Source organism: Vulpes lagopus, chromosome 5 (genome assembly GCF_018345385.1).
Source record: "Vulpes lagopus strain Blue_001 chromosome 5, ASM1834538v1, whole genome shotgun sequence".
Taxonomy (NCBI): Eukaryota; Metazoa; Chordata; class Mammalia; order Carnivora; family Canidae; genus Vulpes; species Vulpes lagopus.
Window position 1 is genome coordinate 14,837,216 of NC_054828.1, and position 15,425 is coordinate 14,852,640.

The 15,425-nt window shown below is 41.2% G+C and overlaps 1 protein-coding gene across 3 annotated transcripts in view; it reads left to right on the plus strand.

The window, feature by feature from the left end:
• Positions 1-276: 276 nt before the first annotated feature.
• Positions 277-15,425, plus strand: part of BPIFC (BPI fold containing family C) — a 60,956-nt gene continuing 45,807 nt past the window's right edge. For all 3 annotated transcript variants that reach the window (XM_041755599.1, XM_041755600.1, XM_041755601.1), the window contains exon 1: positions 277-626. The gene's annotated coding sequence lies outside the window, so the exon portion shown is untranslated. The remainder of the gene's footprint in view (positions 627-15,425) is intronic.

A 15,425-nucleotide genomic window follows, 5' to 3' on the forward strand; every position in this document is an offset into this window, starting at 1 on the left:
TGCCCTAAGAGATCCGAAATAATAGTGACCAACAAGATGTTAATTTCTCTCTCAGATACCATTCTTGGAGAAAGCAGTGCAAGGCTAATATGATGGCCATCTTTAAAGACCATCTACCGCAGTCTACCTCTTAGTACGATGTAAAGCTGGATAAGTTATTATCAATAAAAATGAAAATAGTAATAAGAATGTATCAAATATATCTGTGTTTTATTTTTTATTTTTTTAAAGATTTTATTTATTTGTTCATTAGAGACACAGAGAGAGGCAGAGACACAGGCAGAGGGAGAAGCAGGCATCATGTAGGGAGCCTGACGTGGGATTCAATCCCAGGACTCCAGGATCACGCCCTGAGCCAAAGGCAGATGCTCAACCGCTGAGTCACCGAGGCGTCCCATATCTGTGTTTTAAAGATTGAGATAATACCTTTTCTGTTTTTTTTTTAAACCACTAAATTTGTGATAATTTATTAAAACAATAGAAAACTAATCTAACTGGGATCTTTGTCTCAATCATTTGCCCAACAGGGTATAACCACCAACATGGCAGAAATAATCCAACCACAGAGGTTTAGAAGGGTCCTGGAAGAGAACCAGAACATCACCAAGGCACCACCAAGATTTAAGGTACTCTAGAGGATAATCCTCCAAAACTTCAAAGATCTATGACAATGTTATATACCCCTTCTCTCAACTATTTCCCTCCTTGAGAACTTTTTAAAATTTCTTGCAGGATGTCACTTTAATGTCTGCAAGCAACAATTGCTGCAACTTTCAAAGAGTTCAGAAACAGGAGATCCCTGGGTGGTGCAGCGGTTTGGCGCCTGCCTTTGGCCCAGGGTGCGATCCCGGAGACCCAGGATTGAATCCCATGTCGGGCTCCCGGTGCCTGCTTCTCCCTCTGCCTCTCTGTGTGTGTGTGTGTGTGTGTGTGTGTGTGTGTGTGTGTGTGTGTGTGACTATCATGAATAAATAAAAATCTTTAAAAAAAAAAAGAGAAACAAAAAATTTTAATGGACCATTTTATAGAATACTAAAAGGGACAATGTCACTGTTCTATGGGAATACATACCCTTCCTGTAGCCTTTTTTAATAAACATTTTATTTTAGAATGATTTTAGATTTATAGAATGATTATAAAGACTTATATACCACATACCCAATTTTCCCTATCAATAACATATTAGATGAGTGTGGAACATTATCACAATTAATGAATTGATGTGGATACGTTTGTATTAACCAAAGGCCATACTTTATTCAGATTCCCTCAGTTTTTTCTTAATGTCCTTTTTCTGTTACCGGATCCTGTCTAGGACACCACCTTACACTTAGTCATCATGTCTCCTTAGGCTCTTCTCAGCTATGACAGTTTTTAGACTTTCCTTTTTTTTTTTTTAATTTTTTTAAATTTTTATTTATTTATGATAGTCACACAGAGAGAGAGAGAGGCAGAGACACACGCGGAGGAAGAAGCAGGCTCCATGCACCAGGAGCCTGATGTGGGATTCGATCCCGGGGTCTCCAGGATCACGCCCTGGGCCAAAGGCAGGCGCCAAACCGCTGCGCCACCCAGGGATCCCGACTTTCCTTTTTTTAATGACCTTGACAGTTTTAATGATTACCAGTCAGGTAGCTTGTAGAACATTCCTCAATTGGGATTTGTCTGATGTATTCTCATGATTAGACTAAGGTAATGTATTCCTGGGAGGAAAACCATTGAAGTCAAGATGCCATTCTCAACACATCAACAGTGCATACTGTCAATATGACTTCTCCCAGTTGCTGTTAATTCTGATCACTTGGCTTCTCCACTGTAAAGTACTCTTTTTTTCTATTTTTCATATTATAGCCTTTGGAAGAAAGTCACTATGCACAGGCCACACTTAGAGTGGTAGTTATGCTCCACCTTATTAGGGATGAAGTATCTAAATAAATTATTCGAATTTCTTCTGTACAGGAGATTTGTCTATTCTCTATTCAAACCTTTACATCAGTGTGGACTTATATTTATTTTATACTTTGGCTTATAATCCGATACTACTTTGTTTTGTTGCTCAGATTGTTCCAGCTTTGGCCACTGGGAAATCTTTCACTTGGCTACTGTATCCATTTGACATCATTGTGGATTTTTGTTCTTCTGTTCTGTTCTTTAGCACTTTCTTATTTCCAGGCATTGTAAGATACTTTAGGACCATTTTGGATCTAAGCTCCTCCCCCAACCCTAGAATCAGCCATTTTTCCAAGGTGCCCTAGTTCTTTTTACTGGAGAGTGGTATTAGAAACCAAGATTTGAGTGCTACGTGTGGTCATTGCTATTGAGGTATTATTGCTTCTAAGCCTTTCACCTGACACAGCAAGGAGATACATGTATGTATACACCGTTTCCATACATAGCCATTTGGTTGGGGTTTTTTTTATTTTTTTTTTTATTTTTTTATTGGAGTTCAATTCGCCAACATATAGCATAACACCCAGTGCTCATCCCGTTAAGTGCCCCCCTCAGTGCCCATCACCCAGTCAGCCCAACCCCCTGCCCACTTCCCCTTCCACTACCCCTTGTTCATTTCCCAAAGTTAGGTGTCTCTCATGTTTTGTCACCCTCACTGATATTTTCACTCATTTTCTCTCCTTTCCCTTTATTCCCTCTCACTAATTTTATATTCCCCAAATGAATAAGACCATATAATGTTTGTCCTTTTCGGACCATATAATGTTTGTCCTGATTGACTTACTTCACTCAGCACAATACCCTCCAGGTCCCTCCACGTCGAAGCAAATAGTGGGTATTTGTCGTTTCTAATGGCTGAGTAATATTCCATTGTATACATATACCACATCTTCTTTATTCGTTCATCTTTTGATGGACACTGAGGCTCCTTCCACAGTTTGGCTATTGTGGACATTGCTGCTATAAACATTGGGGTGCAGGTGTCTCGGTTTTTCACTGCATCTGTATCTTTGGGGTAAATCCCCAGCACTGCAATTGCTGGGTCGTAGGGCAGGTCTATTTTTAACTCTTTGAGGAACCTCCACACAGTTTTCCAGAGTGGCTGTGCCAGTTCACATTCCCACCAACCATGCAAGAGGGTTCCCCTTTCTCCACATCCTCTCCAACATTTGTTGTTTCTCGTCTTGTTAATTTTCCCCATTCTCACTGGTATGAGGTGGTATCTCATTGTGGTTTTGATTTGTATTTCCCTGATGGCCAGTGATGCGGAGCGTTTTCTCATGTGCTTGTTGGCCATGTCTATGTCTTCCTCTGTGAGATTTCTGTTCATGTCTTTTGCCCATTTTATGATTGGATTGTTTGTTTCTTTGCTGTGGAGTTTAATAAGTTCTTTATAGATCTTGGAAACTAGCCCTTTATCTGATAGGTCATTTGCAAATATCTTCTCCCATTCTGTAGGTTGTCTTTTATTGTTTTTTATTTTTATTTATTTATGATAGTCACACAGAGAGAGAGAGAGGCAGAGACACAGGCAGAGGGAGAAGCAGGCTCCATGCACTGGGAGCCCGATGTGGGACTCGATCCCGGGTCTCCAGGAACGCGCCCTGGGCCAAAGGCAGGCGCCAAACCACTGCGCCACCCAGGGATCCCCATGTAGGTTGTCTTTTAGTTTCGTTGACTGTTTCTTTTGCTCTGCAGAAGCTTTTAATCTTGATGAAGTCCCAATAATTCATTTTTGCTTTTGTTTCTTTTGCCTTCACGGATGTATCTTGCAAGAAGTTGCTGTGGCCAAGTTCAAAAAGGGTGTTGCCTGTATTCTCTAGGATTTTGATGGAATCTTGTCTCACATTTAGATCTTTCATCCATTTTGAGTTTATCTTTGTGTATGGTGCAAGAGAGTGGTCTAGTTTCATTCTTCTGCATGTGGATGTTCAATTTTCCCAGCACCATTTATTGAAGAGACTGTCTTTCTTCCAATGGATAGTCTTTCCTCCTTTATCAAATATTAGTTGACCATAAAGTTGAGGGTCCACTTCTGGATTCTCTATTCTGTTCCATTGATCTATGTGTCCGTTTTTGTGCCAGTACCACACTGTCTTGATGATCACAGCTTTGTAGTACAACCTGGAATCTGGCATTGTGATGCCCCCAGCTATGGTTTTCTTTTTTAATATTCCCCTGGCTATTTGGGGTCTTTTCTGATTCCACACAATCTTAGATGATTTGTTCCAACTCTCTAAAGAAAATCCATGGTATTTCGATAGGGATTGCATTAAATGTGTAAATTGCCCTGGGTAACATTGACATTTTCACAATATTAATTCTTCTAATCCGTGAGCATGGAATATTTTTCCATCTCTTTGTGTCTTCCTCAATTTCTTTCAGAAATGTTCTGTAGTTTTTAGGGTATAGATCCTTTACCTCTTTATCCATCTCTCAGAGAGAGAGAGAGTTCCTAGGTATCATATGCTTTTGGGTGCAATTGTAAATGGGATTGACTCCTTAATTTCTCTTTATTCAGTCTCATTGTTAGTGTATAGAAATGCCACTGATTTCTGGGCAATCCTGCCACACTGCCGAATTGCTGTATGACTTCTAGCAATCTGAGGGTGGAGTCTTTTGGGTTTTCTATGTAGACTATCATGTCATCTGCGAAGAAGGAGAGTTTGACTTCTTCTTTGCCAATTTGAATGTTTTTTATTTCTTTTTGTTGCCTGATTGCTGAGGCTAGGACTTCTAGTACTATGTTGAATAGCAATGGTGAGAGTGGACATCCCTGTCTTGTTCCTGATCTTAGGGGAAAGGCTCCCAGTGTTTCACCATTGAGAATGATATTTGCTGTGGGGTTTTTGTAGATGGCTTTTAAGATGCTGAGGAATGTTCCCTCTCTCCCTACACTCTGAAGAGTTTTGATCAGGAATGGATGCTGTATTTTGTCAAATGCTTTCTCTGCATCTATTGAGAAGATCATATGGTTCTTGTTTTTTCTCTTGTTGATATGATCAATCACATTGATTGCTTTATGAATGTTGAACCAGCCTTGCATCCCGGGGATAAATCCCACTTGGTCATGATGAATAATCTTCTTAATGTATTGTTGGACCCTACTGGCTAGTGTCTTGTTGAGAATTTTTGCACCCATGTTCATCAGGGATATTGGTCTATAATTCTCCTTTTTGGTGAGGTCTTTGTCTGGTTTTGGAATTAAGGTGATGCTGGCCTCATAGAATGAGTTTGGAAGTACTCCATCTCTTTCTATCTTTCCAAACAGCTTTAGTAGAATAGGTATGGCTTCTTCTTTAAACGTTTGATAGAATTCCCCAGGGAAGCCATCTGGCCCTGGACTTTTGTGTCTTGGGAGGTTTTTGACAACTGCTTCAATTTTCTCCCTGGTTATTGGCCTGTTCGGGCTTTCTATTTCTTCCTGTTCTGGTTTTGGTAGTTTGTGGTTTTCCAGAAATGCGTCCATTTCTCCTAGATTGCCTAATTTATTGGCGCATAGCTGCTCATAATAAATTTTTAAAATCATTTGTATTTCTTTGGTATTGGTGGTGATCTCTCATTTCTAATTCATGATTTTATTAATTTGAGTCTTTTCTCTCTTCTTTTTAATAAGGCTGGCTAATGGTTTCTCTATCTTATTAATTCTTTCAAAGAACCAACTCCTGGTTTTGTTAATCTGTTCCACAGTTCTTCTGGTCTCTATTTCATTGAGTTCTGCTCGAATCTTTATTAATTCTCTTCTTCTGCTGGGTGTAGGATCTATTTGCTGTTTTTCTCCAGCTCCTTTAGGTGCAAGGTTAGCTTTTGTATTTGAGTTCTTTCCGGTTTTTGGATGGATGCTTGTATTGCGATGTATTTCCCTCTCAGGACTGCTTTTGCTGTATCCCAAAGATTTTGAATGGTTGTATCTTCATTCTCATTAGTTTCCATGAATCTTTTAAATTCTTCCCTAATTTCCTGGTTGACCCTTTCATTTTTTAGCAGGATGGTCCTTAACCTCCACATGTTTGAAATCCTTCCAAACTTCTTGTGATTTAGTTCTAGTTTCAAAGCATTATGGTCTGAAAATATGCAGGGGATGATCCCAATCTTTTGGTATTGGTTAAGAACTGATTTGTGACCCAGTTTGTGGTCTATTCTGGAGAAAGTTCCATGTGCACTTGACAATAATGTGTGTTCAGTTGCATTTGGATGTAAAGTTCTATAAATATCTGTGAAATCCATCTGGTCCCGTGTATCATTTAAAGCTCTTGTTTCTTTGGAGATGTTGTGCTTAGAAGATCTGTCAATTGTAGAAAGCACTACATTCAAGTGACCAAGTATAAGTATGTTATTATCTCAGTATGTCTTAACTTTGGTTATTAATTGATTGATACACTTGGCAGCTCCCACATTGAGGGCATAAATATTCATGATTGTTAGGTCCTCCTGTTGGATAGATCCTTTAAGTAGGATATAGTGTCCCTCCTCATCTCTTACTATAATCTTTGGGATAAACTTTAATTTATCTGGTATAAGGATGCCTATCCCTGCTTTCTTTTGAGGACCATTTGAATGGTAAATGGTTCTCCAACCTTTTATTTTCAGGCTATAGGTGTTCTTATATCTAAAATGAGTCTCTTGTAGACAGCAAATAGATGGGTCTTGCTTTTTTATCCAGTCTGAAACCCTGTGCCTTTTGATGGGGTCATTAAGCCCATTCACGTTCAGAGTTACTATTGAAGGATATGAATTTAGTGGCATCATGATACCTATTCAGTCCCTGTTTTTGTGGATTGTTTCCTTGGACTTCCTCTTTCTTTTACAGAGTCCCCCTTAATATTTCTTGCAGAGCTGGTTTGGTGGTCACATATTCTTTCAGTTTCTACCTATATTGGAAGCTCTTTATCTCTCCTTCTATTCTGAATGAGAGCCTTGCTGGATATAGTATTCTTGGCTGCATGTTCTTCTCATTTAGCACCCTGAATATATCTTGCCAGCCCTTTCTGGCCTGCCAGTCTCTGTGGAGATGTCTGCTGTTATCCTAATACTTCTCCCCATAAAGCTTAGGGATTTCTTGTCTCTTGCTGCTTTAAGGATCTTCTCTTTATCTTTGGAATTTGCAAGTTTCACTATTAAATGTCGAGGTGTTGAGCGGTTTTTTTCATTGATTTTAGGGGGGGTAATCTATCTCCTGGATCTGAATGCCTGTTTCCCTTCCCAAGTTAGGGAAGTTTTCAGCTATGATTTGTTCAAATACACGTTCTGGACCTCTGTCCCTTTTGGCGCCCTCTGGAACCCCAATTAAATGTAGATTTTGCCTTCTGAGGCTGTCATTTATTTCCCTTAACCTATCCTCATGATCTTTTTTCTCTTTTTTCCTCAGTTTCCTTCCTTTCCATCAACTTGTCTTCTGTGTCACTCACTCATTCTTCTACCTCATTAACCCTCATCGTTAGGACCTCCAGTTTGGATTGCACCTCATTTAATTGATTTTTAATTTCGGCCTGATTAGATCTAAATTCTACAGTTATGAAGTCTCTTGAATCCTCTGTGCTTTTTTCTAGAGCCACCAGTAGCTTTTTAATTGTGCTTCTGAATTGGCTTTCTGACATTGAATTATAATCCAAATTTTGTAACTCTGTGAGAGAGAGGGCTGTTTCTGATTCTTTCTTTTGTGGTGAGTTTTTCCTTCTAGTCATTTTGCTCAGTGCAGAGTGGCCAAAAACAAGTTGTACTGGAAAGAGGAGACAAGGGGAGAAAAAAAAAAAAGGGAAAAAGGGGGGGGACAAACAGAAAACAAAAAAAATGGGGGGAGTATCCTCTGATTCTATATGCTGTAAATCCCTTGACTTCCCCTGGAACTTTCCATGGCTGCTTGGTCAATAACTTGCTTTTCCCCTGTCCTTCCAGCTGGTCTTCTGGGGGAGGGGCCTGCTGTGCTGATTCTCAGGTGTGTGCAACTGGAGAGCTGCCCAGCCTCCTGCTAGGTGCAGGGCTCAGTGGGAGCTGTTTATCCTGTGGCGCCCCTGCTCAGTCCCAGGTACAAGGTGACACCAGGAGGAACAGCACCAGTGGTGGTGGCCAGCTCTCCAGCTTGGAGTCAGCTCCGGCAGTAACTACTGCAGCTCTCAGTTCACAGGGCCCTGGATGCTCTGGGGGCGGGGGCGCCGATCTGCACAGCTCGGGGTTGCCCAGCGGCAGGAGCGTCCTTGCTGTCTTGTGTCCCGGAGGGAGGGCCGGATCTTGGGCTGTGTCCCCCGGCGCCCTGGGCTCCGGGGCCTGCACCGCTGGAATCGTGCTCCTGGGGCTGCGCAGCCCCCTCCGCACGGAGCCTCTGCCGGAGCCGCTCCGAGCTACTCCCGGGTCCAGCTGGGCGCGCACTGCAGCCCTTTAGGGAGCTCGGCCGTGGGGTGTGGCGCGCTCTCCCCTGGGGTGCAGGTGTCTGTTAGTGTCCCTGGGAGCCTGAGGGCATCCGCACCCCTCCTGGGATCCTGCCCGAGCTCCCTGCGAGTGCCTTTCCGTCTGGGAAGATTGGTGAAGCTCCTGCATCTCCGGGACGGGGCTCTCCTGTCCTGGAGGCTCTCGCCGGGCGGCCTGAGCCCAGCTCCTCGCAGGGCCCCTCCCCCTTGGATGATTTTTTATTTCTTTTTTTTTTTCCGTCTTCCTACCTTGATAGAAGCGCAAACGCTTCTCACTGTAGCATTCCAGCTGTTCTGTCTTTATTTTTATTTTTTTTTAATTTTTTTTTATTTATTTATTCATGAGACACAGAGAGAGAGAGAGGCAGAGACACAGGCAGACAGAGAAGCAGGCTCCACGCAGGGAGCCTGTTCTCTCTTTAAATCTCAGACTGAATTCATAGGTTTTCAGGATGATTTGAAAGTTATCTAGGTAAGTTGGTGGGGACAGGTGACTTGGGGACCCTACTCCTCTGCCATCATGCCCCCACAAATATCCATACATAGCCATTTGTATCTCTATTAAGTTGAGCATAAGTTCTTTCTGATATTTCCACCTATAATCCATTACCACCTGACCATTCTGGTCTCCTTGCTTATCTGTAATTTACTAACCCAACTGTGACAAATCTAGCTCCCCCCATCCACCATCCATTTACTTAATCATTCATTTCTAGCATCTATGTATAATAGCTTCAGGATTTAACCCATTGTCCACTGGAGTACAGTGTTCCAACAACTGTTCCTGCTACCCTTCATCTTACAGACTTCATTCATTCCCAAAGTGACACAGGTCAGCACCTTGTTTCCCAGTCCCCTTCAGCAAGGTTGTTTCACACATTTATAAGACATTTAGATTCTTTTCTCACATTCTGCACCCTTTCTTGGACCCCTCAGTCTCCTATGTGATTTTTTAAAATTTACATACGTTAAGATTCACTCTTTAACCTGTAGGTTCTATCAGATTCAGCAAATGCGTAATGTCTTGTTTCACTAATATAAAAAATCCCCTGTGTTCAGCCTTCTCCACCATCACCTGCTCCCCAACATCTGGCAATTACTGATCTCTTTACCATCTCTTTAATTTTGCCTTTTCCGGAATGTCATATGATTGGAATCATAATGTATGTAGCATTTTCTGGCTTTGTAACTGATGTCTTTTACTTAGTAATACACAGTGGAGATTAATCTATGTCTTTTTGTGGCTTCATAACTCATTTCTTTTTAAGGCTGAATAACATTCTACTGTATGGATGTACTACAGTTTATCCATTCACCTATTGAAGGACATCTCGGTTGCTTCTGGTTTGGGGCAATTATGAATAAAACTGCTATAAACACTTGTAGTTTGTGCAGGGTTTTTACATGAACCTCAGTTTTCAAATCAGTTATATAAACACCCAGAAACACCATCGCTGGGTCCTAGGGCAAAACTAGGTTTAATTTTGTAAGAAATGGCCAAACTGTTTCCCAATATGGCTGTACCATTTTACATTCCCATTAGCAATGAAAGAGAGTTCCTGTTTCTCTACATCCTCACCATTGATTTGTATTGTCGGGTTGTTTTTAACTTTAACCATTCTAATAGATAGTTGTGTCTCATTGCTTTAATTTGCAATTCTTAGTAATGATGTTGGGCATCTTTCTGTATGTTTATTTGCCACCTATAGATCTTCTTCAGTGAGATGTCCTCAAATTTCTTGCCCACTTTGTTTTAATAAATTAATTTTTTATTGGTGTTCAATTTACCAACATACAGAATAACACCCAGTGCTCATCCTGTCAAGTGTCCCCCTCAGTGCCCGTCACCCAGTCACCCCAACCCCCCACCCACCTCCCCTTCCACTACCCCTTGTTCATTTCCCAGAGTTAGGAATCTCTCATGTTCTGTCTCCCTTTCTGATATTTCCCACACATTTCTTCTCCCTTCCCTTATATTCCCTTTCACTATTATTTATATTCCCCAAATGAATGAGAACATACACTGTTTGTCCTTCTCCGATTGACTTACTTCACTCAGCATAATACCCTGCAGTTCCATCCACGTTGAAGCAAATGGTGGGTATTTGTCGTTTCTAATGGCTGAGTAATATTCCATTGTATACATAAACCACATCTTCTTTATCCATTCGTCTTTTGATGGACACCGAGGCTCCTTCCACAGTTTGGCTATTGTGGACATTGCTGCTAGAAACATCGGGGTGCAGGTGTAGGGCAGGTCTATTTTTAACTCTTTGAGGAACCTCCACACAGTTTTCCAGAGTGGCTGCACCAGTTCACATTCCCACCAACAGTGTAAGAGGGTTCTCTTTTCTCCGCATCCTCTCCAACATTTGTTGTTTCCTGCCTTGTTAATTTTCCCCATTCTCACTGGTGTGAGGTGGTATCTCATTGTGGTTTTGATTTGTATTTCCCTGATGGTCTTGCCCACTTTTTAATTGTTTTTTTTCCTTATTGTTGTGTTTCCTTTAGTTTTCTGAATATAAATGAAATTTCTGTGCATGATGAAAACTCTTCGTAGTCCAGCTAGAAGCCACTTTCTTCAATCTACCCAATGACCCCTATAGAATACTCAGACTGCATTACTCCAAAATGCCTCTTCCCCTGCTTTACGTCCTCTCCTACCAAATATGTTTGTGTGCTCCTGTGCTTCTGCACATGCTAATCCTTCTTCCTGGGATACTCTTCTTAGTGCGTTGCTCCTTTTTGTTCCAAGAACACTTGGAACATGCTCTTCAATGTTTCCCATCATATCACAGTGCAATTATTTGCACAACAGGCTTTCTCCAGTCTTAGGTTATGTGTTTCTGAAGGGGAAATATAATCCATCTTCACAAAGTTCAATCCCCACCCCCAAGTTAGGACTGGTTAAGCAAAATTTTTAAATGGCATTAAGATATCCATGTTTAAAAAAAGAAAGATATCCATGTTTATATCTGAATTCTTGATATATGTGTTTGGAAAGTAAGGTTTTCATTCTGTCTCTACCAGAGAGAGCCATATCGGCCTTAGTCTGAGTGTTTACTTAAGTCAAATCCATTTTCCTGAATCGTGAGCTTTAATTTACACAGAGTTTCTGATTTAGCAGGTCTGGAGAAGGGCTTGAGGATTTGCATTTCTAGTGATTTCCAGGTGATGCTACTGTGAAACCACACTTTGGGAACCACTGGTCTATACCATGTGGTCTTACTATGTTGTTTTGGGTTTTCTCAACACTTATAAAACACTATGAGGTAGCTGCTGTGCTTGATGAGAAATTGAAATGGATCTTAAAAAGTATTGTGGAATGAAATTAGAATCATGCAGGTTGGAAAAGGATGTTCAGAAGTTGTTGAAATGATTAAAACCCTATCCAAGGACCAAATGAAGATATCTGGAATCTATTGAAAGAAAGAAATAAAAATATTCTTGGAGGGACGCCTGGGTGGCACAGTGATTGAGCATCTACCTTCAGCTTAAGGCATGATCCCAGGGTCCTGGGATCGAGTCCCACATCTGGCTTCCTGCAGGAAGCCTGCTTCTCCCTCTGCCTATGTCTCTGCCTCTTTATCTGTGTCTCTCATGAATAAATAAATAATATTTTAAAAATATTCTTGGAAAGCAAACTAGAGGGAGGTATACAGAAGACAGGGATAAGGGGTGGGAGGAACATCAAGGATTTTCACATCTTGATACATAAGCCTCAGTATTTGAATCGATGACCAGGAGAATGTATTCAAATATGTATTTGAAAATTAAGAAGAATATTATTAGGAATATTAGAATCTGACATACACCCCACCCCCAGAGGTGTGCCATTTTCTATAGCAAGGGCTAGATAGAATACTTTAATATACTTTATTTTCTTGATTCTAATCAAGGCCTGTCCAAGGACATTAGCCATAGTCTGGAGACATTTTTGTCACAACTAGGGCAGGAGGAAGTGGTGCTAATAACATCAGGGTAGAGGCCAGGGGCCTACAATGCATAATAAGACAGCCTCCACATCAAAGATTTATGGCCCAAAATGTCAATAAGCATTGAGGTAGAGAAATCCTTGTCTGTCTGAACTGGGCTCACAGTGGTGGTTCTCAGACATTTCAGAGTTATATCACACTGTCTTGTCTGGTTGGTTCCACAATATGTCTCATAAAGACATATGTTCATATCAAATTTAACATGAATTTAAATTCACTTTGAACTGCAAATAATAAAATGTAACTCCCTTTTAGACAACTGATAAGTGAGGTAAGTGGGTTTGTTTATTTTTCAAAACCAGAAAGAAGTGGACTTCCTATACTATATTTTCTTACTATACTTCCTTACTATAAACCATTCCAGAATGTGACTAGTGGGAGAGCCATGGTCTGAGTTAGTCATCACAGGCATCAAGAGAGGGTGGCCTGGGACAGAGCTGGGAAGAGAGGGGGAGATGCTGCCGGGTGATAGGATGACTCTGCCAGATGTCTCCTGAGCCTGTCCAGAGTGAACAGTAGGGTTACTGATCTCTCTCGAGAGCCACACAAATTCCAGACCGCTTCCTCCATTCAGGACTAAGCTAGCAACTTCAAACAAACACATATATCTGTGTCACTCTCACAGATTCAGTTGGCAGCTTGGAAAAAGCAGATGTATTGCCTAGCAACAGCATCCTTCTCTCTCCTCATCTTCCGCGTCCCCTGGGCTGTGGGTTTCTCTATAGTGACCTTCTTGAAGAGCAGTTTGGCATTGTGGTTAAGAACACAGACTCTGGAAAGCAAGACACCTGGCTCCTGAGTCCTGGCTCTTCCACCTAAGCTTAGGCATATACTTAACCTCTTGGTTTCCTCACCTATAAAATTGAGATAATACTAGTACCTCATACAGTCTTTTTTTTTTTTTTTTTACCTCATACAGTCTTGATGGGTATTTAGCAAGGTAATATATGGCTGGTGCCCGAAGCATAACAAAAAATGTTAGCTCTTATTTTTTTCCTACTTCTTATTCCCTCTTCAGGGTGTCCCTTTAACCAGATCTCACCAACACAAAATGTTGGTTCACACCCCCCCCCCATATACAGATGATCCCTCTCCCCTGTCACTTTACTCTCCTGCAAAGATTAATAAAATTTATCTTCAGCTAAAAAAAAAAAAAAAGCCTGGTATTCAGATAGCTTTTTTCTATATGAGAATAGCCCAGACAAGTCTAGAAACCAAGCAGTAGGACACTCAGTTCCTCAACACTGCACCTTGAAATCTTTCTTTAATGAACAATCATTCTACCTAGTTAATTATGATGTTTCTTTGGAGTTTTAATTAAAGGTGTCCCTTGATCTGCAGAGACTAACATGCTGTCAGCCATTAGTAAGTGAAATAATTAATCTTGCCTTTAGATTGCCATCGTGGGTAGGCTGGATAAGCAAGAGTTCCCAGCAAATTTTCAGTTAAATCTGAAAAATTAAAATAAATAGTGAAACTAGACATAGTGCTACTTGATTTTGTTGTGATAATGAATTCAGCAAATTCGCCTGAAAGCCACTCCCTGAGTAGAAGGGAGGCTAAGGAGCCTACTTCTCAGGCCCCTTCTAAACAAAAACAAACTAGCTGCCCTCTCTTCTGCTATCTTTGTTTCCTAAACTCAAATTATTTGAGCCTCTTTTTCTAGAATTATTCCATGTCTTGCCTGAGCCGCACCATTATTTATTTTCCTTCTCTATATAAGTCAGCCTACTTCTTAAACTCTATGTAGAATTATTTAGGGGCACCTGGGTGGCTCAGTCAGTTAAGTGCCTGACTCTTGATTTCAGCTCAGGTCATAATCTCAGGGTCGTGAGATTGAGCCCCAAGTCAGGTTCCACACTCGGCACAGAGTCTTCTTGATTCTCTCTCTCTCTCCCTCTCTAAAAAAATACTATTTTTTAAAAACTGTGTGTCCATTTTTTTTAAAGAGAAGCCAGGTAAAGGAAAAACTTATAAATTTCCAAATAGAGGGTAAATGAAAAAATATATACCATGGAAACTAAACTTTGTATGTTTAAAATAAAAATAGAGAAACATAATAATGCATCTCATTAATATTGTATGAAAAACCATGTACTAGTTCATTCAGTTTAACTCTCTTTGACTCTGAAAAGTAAGTGTGATCTCCACTTTTACAGAGGATGACTGAGACCGAGGATTGGAGTAAATTGCTCAGGGTCCCCAGTGGGGTGGGCAGGGCAAGTCCCTGTGAGGTGAGAGCCCCAATTTACTATCTTCAGGCCACACTTCCTGAGAACTCCCCTCAAATCCTGTGCCAGATGCCCCAGAATGAACAACAATGATTCAGGTTTCCACCAAGGCTTTCAGATTTTCCAGGACAAAAGGAAGAGTTAATATTTGCATCAGAAAAATACTACTGTGTTATAATGTTCAGCTTCCCTGTAACTCTAGCAGATCCTATGCAGCTGCTTAATAGATAGGAGAGGCAAATAGGGGGCTGAGCAGGACAGGGATCTTACTGACAGGGAAAAGGAATGAGGCAGTTGGGTAGTAGGGGAGCAGGGGAAGAAGATGGGGCCAAGCAGCCACTCTGGGCAGGACAGATAGAGGGAAAACCTAGGACCGGGGGGGGGGGGGGGGGAGAAACTGGTACTGCCACCCAGGGAAGATTCTGAGGAAGGGACAGAAATATTTAAGGTATTTTATAAATTTTTGCCTTGTGATCTATGATGTCATGCCTCTTCTTCCATGTCTGGTTGTGTATTCTTGTTCCTCACACACTAAAAACAATAATAATACAGTTTCAAGTATTTATCTGTCAAGCACCTGAGATTATCCCACAACCCTCCGTAGTACCTGCACTGTGGGAAACTGCCTCACATGTACCTGTCCACTGCTGGCCTTTCATTTCACCTCCAGAATGATGACTTAGAAATTCATATTTCTGGCCAAACTTTCCCCAGAACTTCAACTACCCACCTGACACCTTTTAGGTGCTTAATACCAGTATTTCTATCCTTCATGCAGTACAGGCATACTGTCCACCTTTGTTGTTCTCTCCTCCCACTCCCTTCAGAGCTCAGATTTCAGCTCA